Source organism: Prionailurus bengalensis, chromosome B1, assembly GCF_016509475.1.
Source record: "Prionailurus bengalensis isolate Pbe53 chromosome B1, Fcat_Pben_1.1_paternal_pri, whole genome shotgun sequence".
NCBI classification, from domain to species: Eukaryota; Metazoa; Chordata; class Mammalia; order Carnivora; family Felidae; genus Prionailurus; species Prionailurus bengalensis.
Window position 1 is genome coordinate 160,631,985 of NC_057344.1, and position 10,924 is coordinate 160,642,908.

The 10,924-nt window shown below is 41.4% G+C and overlaps 1 pseudogene; it reads right to left on the bottom strand.

Moving 5' to 3' along the window:
- Positions 1–10,115: 10,115 nt before the first annotated feature.
- Positions 10,116–10,591, bottom strand: LOC122497319 (annotated as a pseudogene).
- Positions 10,592–10,924: the final 333 nt, after the last annotated feature.

The window sequence follows — 10,924 nt, forward strand, 5'->3', positions numbered from 1 at the left end:
GTTGGAGCCCCATGTTGGGCTTCACACTGGCAGCCCAGAGCCTGCTTGGGAATCTCTCTCTTTGTCTCTCTCAAAATAAATAAATAAAGTAAAAAAAATTGCTTAACTCTTTTGGTCACTCCAAGCATTGGTAGCAACTCAAAATATTATTTCTCTGAAATGTGTCTCCATGTTAGCAAGGATCAAAATCTCAAGTTAAAGGAATGGAGTATTGACAATTGAATAACAGGCATCACCCAGCAGAAACAGATGGGAAGGATTTCCAAAGGGCTGCTTGAGTCATAAAATCACACCTTGGAGGCAAAGGTATAATGCACCTGCACTAAAACCAGCCCTATCTTCAGGCTTTGGGGCAAAAATGCCTGACTTTGCTTTAGGTTAGATCCTGCACTGATTCCCCAGCCACTAAAGAGCTACTTCTTGCAGTAATTGGAACCTTAGAATTGTAACCTTATAATTTCCAGTGATTGATAAACAAAGGTGTCTATTGGGGTTTTCCACAGGCTGCCTCCCCCTTACCTTCATCATCTCTTCATCTCCAATACAAATGAACTCCTGGATAAATGAATGCGACTCATGGATTAGTTTCCCCAAGGGAGTTTGTCATCATCGAATATGAAGCTCAGCTAGGCATCAAAATGATGAATCTGCTGAACATATACCGAGGTGCTCTGTATTTCAAGCCCTGGGATAAGTGCTGGAGAGTCAGAGATGAAAAGACATGGTCCCTACCACAAGGAGTGTATAGTCTACTAGGTAGACAGATACGTGAACAGGTAAAAACTATGATAGCCTGTGATGGTTCATATTATGTGTCAACTTGACTGGGCCATAGGGTGTCCAGATATTTGGTTAAACATTATTTTTGGGTCTGTGAAGGTGTTTCTGTAAGAAAATAACATTTGAATTAGTAGACTGAGTAAAGCACATTGCTCTCCCCAATGATAGTGGACCTCATCAAATCACTGAAGGTTTAGATAGAACAAAGGCTGAGAGGAAGGGAGAATTTGCTCTCTGCCTGTCCTTGAGCTGGGACATTGGTCTTCTCCTGCCTGTGGACTTGGATTGGAACTTACACCATCAGCTTTTCTGGTTCTTAGGCCTTTAGACTCAGACGGGAACTGTACCATTACCATTGACTCTCCTGGGTCTCCAGTTTGTGGACTGCAGATCTTAGATTTCTCGGGCTCCATAATCACACAAGGTATATACAGTTTCTTTATATATATATCCTGTTGGTTCTGTTTCTCTGGAGAACTCAGACTAATATATAGCACCCCCCCCCCAAATTTTTGTATACATTCTAGGGTGTGCAAGCAACAAAACTTTTCTAATTTTTGCTTTAACTAAACTTAACTTTTGGCTTTAAGCCTCCATTCTGGTGGGTTGCAGAAATATAATCTCTCTCTCTCTTTTTAAATGTTTATTTATTTTTGAGAGAGAGAAAGCATGAGGTGGGGAGGGGCACAGAGGAAGGGGGACAGAGGATCCAAAGTGGGCTCTGTGCTGACAGCAGAGAGCCCGATGCAGGACTTGAACTCATGAACCATGACATTATAAGCTGAAGTCAGATGCTTAACTGACTGAGCCACCCAGGTGCTCCCAGAAATGTAATCTTAATCAAGCCTTTCCAGTCAGTCAGACCCTTGTCTCTTTCTACTTCTCTCTAGGGCTGCGTCTCAAATCTGAGGGCTAAGTCAGGACATTCTGACAAGGAGGGGGAGTAGTTGGTGTCTGGGACTCAATGGCCATATTCTACCTGGTTTTGGTTGTTCTTCACCTTTCCCACTGGAATTTCCTGAGGTGATTTTATTTTCTCATCAGTTCGTTGATCAGAAGGTCCAGGCAATTATCTGTTTTTTCTTTGTAATCATAAGACTTCCTCTCATCTGCTCTCTCAGTTACCTTCACATCTCTTCCAGGGCATGGGAAATATTTGGATCTTATTCAACTGACTCTATGGCTCTGGGAAAGTCAGTGGGGCTGCCTCAGGTGCTCTTGGTTGCAAAGCACCCTCAAGCCATTTATACTCTGTGCCCATTCCATGCTGGGTGCAGTCAGGTCCTAGGACACTGGTTTTTAGGAAAAAGTTCCTTCTCCTCTGGGAGACCCCAACCAATGTGGAGGTTCTATTATTTCTCCTCACTCCACGCTCACGGAGAAGCCTACAGAAGACTGAGAAGTGAGCAGAGAGATAGAAAGATAATTGAAGTGAGCAGAGACATGAAGGAGGACAGTGGGGACATGAAGGAGATACATTCCCACTATTGAGGAACTCAAAATCCACTGAACCAGCTAGATCAGGAGGAAAATGCATCTCAAGTTACAAGGAAGGTATAGTCTGAGCCAAAGAAAAGATCTAGAGGTTTACTGGTTTTTCCACTTTTGCACAATTCTTCTCCAAAGGCTTGAATTCTCTTTCTATAAAACAGGCAACCATGAGATTATCTTATTATGTATAATAAGATAATTGCATACAATATAATTAGCAGGGTTGTTTTCTTAGATGAATGAAGTTATGTCTATCGGATTCTTTGAAGTCATAGGGAAACAGGGCATTCTCATTTTCTTTCTCATCATTTTTCCATCATCTGTAAAATTAATAGCTTTCAACATTTGTTAACTTCACTATGGTCTGAAAAATAAAACTAGATATTAAATTTCTTGACCTCTAGATATAACCTCTGAGGAATAAGTTTCAAATGACCACTATCATTCAGCCACCCATATCAAATGTGTTCAAATTCTTTTTCACATATTGAAAGAATCAAATTTTAACAAATACGATGCTCATGCCCACATTTTAAATATGAGAAATCCACACTACTCTTTGCATAGTATTGTTTTTTAGCCCTGAAGCTTCTAGAACTTACCTATTTTTAGAAAATATTGCCACATGTGCAAAATGCTTTTCTTGGTGCTAATAAAATATTTAGTAATATCACCTGCCTGAACTTATTCAATAATTTAGCAGGTCCACCTAAAGAAATCTGGACATTGTCCTAAGGCCTGTAGTATAAAACTGTCTGACCACTTTTTGAGGAAAATTCTGAGAAGTACACAGGAACCAGAGAGAAACACATGTGAGTATAGCTCTCCCCCCCCTCCGAATTTCCCACCCGGGTTTTAGTATGATGTAAGTAGGTATTTATAAAATGCTTTTCATAGTATACTGTCCATTTAGTTCTGTATGTCAGCTTGCATCATTTCTGTTATTCAGAGGTGCATTTAGCTTTTCAGTGCATTGTATTATTTATAAATGGTGATTTTGCAATGGCATCATCACCTACATTTATGACCACTTGTCGATAAGAAATTGCTATTAGGCCTCTCTCTGCAGAGATGTCACTATTAGGCCTCTCTCTGCAGAGATGTCACTGTCATCATTTACATTTGGAAATGCACTGCCACAATAGCCCTGATTAAATGGTGCTGAAGTGCTGAAAACAAATCCTACCAACCTAGAGATGAGTGGGCGGAATTAGCTTCGTCTTCTCTGAGAGGTTTAAGTGTTTGGTCACCAATTTACAGATCAGAGGAGATAATGTGTTTGAATATACTTTGTGAACTACAAAGTGGTTCTGTAATTATTGTGGCAGTGATAAGGCAGCTAGAATTCAGTTTTTACCCTGTTTTCAATGTTTTGAAGATTACCTATCCTATAGTAAGTACTCACTGAATATTTGTTGAATGAATGGATGACTGAACGAAGAGATATAGATTGTCTTCCTATAGACCTTGTGAATTGTGGGCCAATAGGAGAAGGCCATTATGAAGACCAAATAGTGAAGTGAGGACTGATGAGAGGGAGCTAACTAGTGGAAGACAATTTGTCAGCAACCTATGGCATACCCTTGCTATCGCTTTTGGGTAATTGGGAATTGGTGATAAAATACTATCCTCTTGCTCTGTGTTGCAAGAACATATTTTAGGCAAGACAGCCACCTGATATAACCATTGATTCAGTAATGATTCCCTTAGGCAGTGGTCAAGGTGCACTTGGCTTTTACCAAATGCCATGTTGTAAGGTCAGATTAGAACAAAGTTTTAACTTGCACTTAGGTATACTATGTATTCTATTCTACTACATTTACATCTCATTTCATGCTTACATCTCTAGCTTAATATTTTCAAATTTCATATATGTGTACTTCTTTTCTTTCTTTTTTTATACTTATAAAACTTTTTTTATGTTTATTTATTTATTTTGAGAGAGAGAGAGAGAGAGAGAGAGAGAGAGAGAGAGAGTGTGTGAGCAAGCAAGGAGGGGAAGACAGAAAGGGAGAGAGAGAGAATCTTAAGCAGACTGCACCGACAGTGCAAAGCCCAATGTGGGGCTTGATCTCACAACCCTGGAATCATGACCGGAGCTGAAATCAAGGGTCAGACACTTAACCAACTGAGCCACCCAGGTACTCCGATATACCTGTAAAACTTTTAATGTAATACATGCTCTTTCATAAGTGGGTTTGTTTAACTTAACCAACTCATTTACTGTAATAGAGAAAGGCCTCGACCTTTGGAGTTAAGGATGGAAGGAAGAGAGAGATCTTCCTGTACCCTAATGTCAGGGCTAAACTGTCCTGTGAAGGTTATGAGCCACACCGAGATGGCTAGGAGGATAAGAAAATAATGGGTACTTTGGGCTTGAACTGTAATTATAAACTGTCCCTAACACATCTGAAATAGCAAAAGGAAAACACACTGTTACAACCTTAAGCAGATAAAGAATGAGGGGTAGAAAGTTCTCCTTAGGGGCAAACTATTCTTTTTCTTTTTTCTTTTTTTTTTCTGTGAATTTCATGTAGGGCAACAGGCTGTATTTAAATTATTTATAGCTGTGTAACAATGCACTCTCTTTTTTTTAATGTTTATTTATTTTTGAGAGAGAGAAAGAGTGCCAGCAGGGAGGAGTAGAGAGAGAGGGAGACACAGAATCCAAAGCAGGCTCCAGGCTCCAAGAGGTCTGCACAGAGCCTGACATGGGGCTTGAACTCACAAACTGCCAGATCATGACCTGAGCTGAAGTAGGACCCTTAACCGACTGAGCCACCCAGACGCCCCAACAATGCATTCTAAAAAATTATGGTTTCGTGCCACTCAAGCAGCTGCAGTCAGATAGTGACCTGGCTGGAACCTTCAAGATGTCATTATTCATATGTCTGGAGCCCCTGGCAGATTTGACTGGAAGGCTGGGACCTCTATATGCATGACCTCTCTATGTGGTCTCTTCAGGAGGGTAGCCTAACTTCTTATGTGGTGGCTCAGAGCTTCCAAAAATTCAAGTAGAAGCTGTTAGGTCTTCTGTATGCTTAGGCCTAGATTTGGCACAATGTCACTTCTGGCACATTCTATTGGATATGTGGGTCATGGGGTTAGCTCAGATTTCATGTGAGAGAGGAGTACACAAGTATTTAATATCAGGAGGTATGGTTCTTTGAGGCCTATCTTTAGAGACTGGCCACCACATCTTCTAGAATGGATGGTTTTGATATGTGTGGCTCCAAGGAGCTAAACTGCCATGAATGATCATGTGTAAGGGATAGACAGTATATCATTTTTAATGTTTGGCAAAGGTATGCATGTGCATTGCTGTGCAAACAGGCGATCAGGACACAAGACTCTGAAAATAGATGGAGGATTGTTCTCTTGAATGAAAGGAGATTATAAAAAGACAAATGGATTGGGTTTGTTATGCCTGACTTGGAGCTAGATTGTGATCCTACAGAATACTGAATTACCTGGACCTCCTAAGAAGCTATTTACCCAGATGAGGCAAGTTTAGCTCTGTAGTTGGTAATGGGACATTTCTATTGTCAATCAGTCTGGGGAAAAGGTAGATCCTGGAACATAAGACAAGGCTGCTGGGAGGGGGCTTTATACAGGTGTAATTGGGGCAGTTCCTTCCTCTACTTTGGCCTGGATTTTTGGCAAAGAACATGTACCCAAAGACTCACTCATGGGGTCAGGAGAGAAGTAAAGTTTAGTGGCCTCACTATGTGATTGCAGGCTGGGGTTTAAGCAAAGCTGTGCTCCACAAAGGAGTTGTGTGGAAGCCTCAAGGCCTGTGAAGATTCTAGGCCTATGTTGCAATTCCCTCAAGTTAACCACCAGCTTCCAGAAAATCTTTGTTAAACACCACAGCCTGGTTTCAGTTAGTACTCTGTAGAAATAATGGGGCTCTGCCTGGTTGGGATGAAACAATTCAAGGGAAAGTAGTAACAACCAGAAGGAGGGCATTTTAGGACCCTCGGGGGGGGAAGGATCTGGCAGAGCAAATAGTAGCCCAAGATGGTTCAGAGATGGACTGATCATTGCTGAGGAGGTGTGGGACCAAGGGATGGACTTTGGAAGCAAGTCAAAATTTCCTAGAAATTTCCATGATATTTGGTGAGTATCAAAACTGGATTTCCTAAAGACAAACTAAATGAAGGCTTAAGATAATAGGGCAATGAGAAGGAAAAGTAGCATTATTTGTTGTCTCTGGTGGGAAAGGCCTAGGCCCACGCATTTAGTTTACAGGATACATAAGACCTATGTCTCACTGTCTATCTATCCATCTGTCTATCATACATGTGTGTTTAAAGGGATTTAAGAATTCCTATGTTTACCCATAGTAATCATTCCTTGGCATGATTTTTTTCCCAAGTAATCTATGCCCATTGTGGGGCTTGAACTCAAGACCCCAAGATCTAGATCAAGAGTTGCATGCTCTACTGACTAAGCCAGCCAGGCACTCCAGGCAGGGTTCTTTTTTTTTTTTTAAATTAAAAATTTTTTTCATTTATTTATTCTGAGAGAGAGAGAGCACAGGCAGGATAGGGGCAGAGAGAGAGAGAGGAGAAAGAGAATCCCAAGCAGGCTCCACACTGTCAGTGCAGAACCGGATTCAGGGCTCAAACTCACGAACCACAAGATCATGACCTGAGCCTAAGGCAGATGCTTAGCCAACTGAGCCACCCAGGCACCCTTCAGTAATGATTCTTTTAGATTAAATTCACCATGCAACAATTTGACAGCCAAGAGGGACTTTGGCACAATCTATGAATACATGATATCTGTTGAAAGTTGTAGTTAGAGTTAGCCCTTAAGCTGACCAAAAACTATAGAGAACAGACCACCTTGGATTTCTAGAGGTAAGCTCACCTAGTCCCAAATATACCTTCTAATCCTGCTCTGCTCACAAGAAAAGCCTACCCTGTTTGCTTTTGCTATCATCATCTTTTTTGGCTTCTACCAGTACTGTATGCAGATGAATGCATGAGCTTTGTCTCTGGGCTGGCACTGACATCTGAGCTCGGCCACTTCATTTCATCCTATCATCTCACGGTATCCTTCCTGAGTTTTAGCGTTGTTTGCTTTATGTTCTGGTTCCATAGAGGCAATTGCTTCATTATGTGTGACAGATTCATGATGGAATATTTGATCACCATTATTATTTGCTTCACAGAGACTTAGTCCAGTGCATTTTCTTTGTCAACCATTTGGTTTCCTGCCCTCTTTCACTTTTTTTTTTCCTTAGAGGATCTTTGTAGAAGAATTCCTTGTACTGGTTTATGTTCTAATTTTCATCATTGCAGGAGATGAGTTTTGTCTTGATGAACTCTTTACTGAAAGTTTGTGTAGGGGAGTTATTCTTGATTTGGGGTTTTAAGTGAATTTGTTGAGTTTTGCTTCTTCCGAAGTAATGAAGGTAAGCAGCAGTGAAATTCTAGCAACCCAAAGACTCTTTTGTGCTCCTACAGAGACAGAATTCTTATAAACATGGCTAGCATCTGGTTCCTTGGAAGGCTCATCTTTGTCTTTTAATACCAAACAGGGTCCCAGGGAAATTCTTGGTACCAGTGAGGCATGCTTGCCCCAATATTGCAAACAAGCAAGTTAGGTTTCCTTCTATTTCAAGAGTTGCATCCAGCTCTTTCTGAGATACACAGTCACTGTGTTCTCTTGCTGTAGGTTTTTTTCTCGGCTTGCTCCCACATGCCCCCTTACTTAACCTTTATTGCTTTAGGCAATCCTTTGAATGAAGTGGATACCTGGGGTTTTAGCTATATCCTATTTTCTAAGAAAAAGAATTTTGTATCTTTGTTTCTCCAACTCTTTGTTGCTTTTGGCTGATTGCAATGAAGAGAAGAAGAGAAAAACTACCTTTATACCACCATGTTCAAGCCAGAAATAGAAACTGATGGACTTTCAAGTCATGGATTTGAATCTTGGCTCCACTATTTGTTGTGTGACCTTGGAAGGCTATTTAACTTTTTTGTTCTTCCATTTCCTCATCTTTAAAATGGCCATCTCTATAAGGACTGTTAAGAGAGTAAAATGAGGTGATGCTTGTAAGGCTCTCAGGACAATACCTGGCACCTAGCAGGTGCTCAATAAAGAGTAGTTATGACTATTAGCGTCATGACCACAAACTGGCTCTGTTTAACTTCTAGCCTGCAGTTATTTGAGAAAAATATTCTCCTAGATTAAAACAATCACCTTGAAGAGATCAGGGTTTCCAAAAATGTGTTCAATAGGACACTGTACAATAAATAGTTCCCAGATATGACTCAACAACAAAGGGAGAGGGTGGATTTCATGGACAAATAAGCCTAAGAAACTTCATGTACTATAAATCAACCCCTTTCAAAAATCACAAAGCGCATACCTCTATGATGGTGTTGTAATAGGTCCCATCATGGAGGAATGCAATATGCATTATCATAGAGCACAGAGAGTGTTCTAACACATTTATGGGAGAGAGCCTCCCCCACACATGCAGGTAAATGTGTCAAAGGATGATGTCTCAAAGGCAACTCTCCTCCCACAGAGGGAAACTGCAGAACTTTAACCATTAAGTCTGGGAGTCCTTCTGGGATAAGAAAGGAAGTTGCTGTGCAGAAATACTCTCATTTCTTATTTTGGTAAGCATAGTATTTACCACATGCTGGTCACTGCTCTGTGCCTTCACATACACTAACTCATTGAATCTACAACTGCTTGCAGAGTTTATTTATTTCCTTTTACAAACAAGGAAATAATTCTTTTCTGAAGAATAAAGAAAGTGTTCCCTTCCCTGATAATAAGGATCTACATGAAGAGAGTTGTTGAAAGAGGAATGTTGCCTTTCTAGTGTGGGTGTGATGTTATTGGCTTAATCTATGTGCTCACTGGTAAAGGAACCAGTGTGTATGCAGCATACACTGGTAGAATATTGAAAGAAAAAATCCTATAAGGACAACCTTGGTCCCACTGACTTTGCAATCTAGAGGCTTCAGCTACCTATCCCTTAATGCCCTTGATGTTTTGCAATAGGGGCAAGAAGCATCACTGGCCACATGCTAATGCCTGTGTGTGTGTGTGTGTGTGTGTGTGTGTGTGTGTGTGTGTAGGACATCACAGTAGTCTTGGGATCAACACCTGGGAAAGGGAAGGAAAGGAAGCAGGATTGAACAAAGGGAGAAATAGAGTTGTGATGCAGACACAGAAAAAGGCTTCAAACCAACCCCACGGGGAGATCTGGATCTGAAATGATTCTGCAGAGTTGTCCCAAGTTGGAATGAGGGGTCAGGCCTTTACACCCCCGTGTTGATTAGTTATTGAATGTGGGCTGTCCTTTAAAGAAGCTGACTTTGGGCAAGGCAGTTTTAATCATCAAAGGCAATCCCTAGATAGGGCTGACAGTTGAGCACTGTCTTCTTGCTACATTTCCAGCAGCTGGGAGACTAAGTCCTTCAATCCAGGAGGGAACTCGGGTGGTACATTTCTGGATAGGAAGTTTTTTGTTTTTTTTGTTTTTTTTTTTTTTTAATTTTTTTTTTCAACGTTTATTTATTTTTGGGACAGAGAGAGACAGAGCATGAACGGGGGAGGGGCAGAGAGAGAGGGAGACACAGAATCGGAAACAGGCTCCAGGCTCTGAGCCATCAGCCCAGAGCCCGACGCGGGGCTCGAACTCACAGACCGTGAGATCGTGACCTGGCTGAAGTCGGACGCTTAACCGACTGCGCCACCCAGGCGCCCCTGGATAGGAAGTTTTAATGCACTGAATGTGAAGAGGTAATCTCCACACTTCAGGAGTGAGCTCCTTCCCAAGTGGTACCAAAGGGAACTGATGCTTTGTCCACCTCTTATTCATAGATCTAGTCAAGAGCACAAGACTTGTAGTCAACTGATTCTTTAGGCTTAACCCATAGGCTGATTTCTTTCTCAGCAGTTTTTACTGAATCCTTGCCATGAGTGATGTTCCTGTCCACTTGAATGCAGAAGTCTCTGTGAATGGTACCTGGCTTAGAATCTGCTGTATTGGTCTCCCTAAGCATCACTCACTCCATCTTCACCACATTTAGCCCTCCTAGACCATGGTCACCACCAGTCCTGAGTTCATGTATTTCACCAGCCCAGGGAAGAATGGGTAATCTTCCAGGTCATTGCAATGCTGCTTCCTCAGAGGCTTGAAGGAACACCATGGCCACAAAGTGGAATCCCTTCTGCTTGAAGAGCTTGATGATCTTACCCACCAGCCTATGCTGCATACAGACTGACTTGATGGAAATGAAGATGTGCTCCATGTTGGCCATGACAGAACTGGCAGGGCTCGAACTGGTTCAAGTGGAGGTAAAAGTTTTTAATTTTGATGAATGCCAGTGTATTTATTTTTTTTCTTTTGTAGTTGTGTTTTTGTATATATAAGAAATCACTGCCAAATCCAAGGTCATGAAGATATGTACCTGTTTTCTTCTAGAAGTTTTATTTTTCTTATTTTTTTAAATGTTTATTCATTTTTGAGAGAGACAGAGACAGAGCATGAGTGGGGGGAGGCAGAGAGAGAGGGAGACACAGAATCTGAAGAAGGCTGCAGGCTCAGAGCTGTCAGCACAGAGCCCGATGCAGGGCTTGAACCCACGAACCGTGAGATCATGACCTAAGTTGAAGTCAG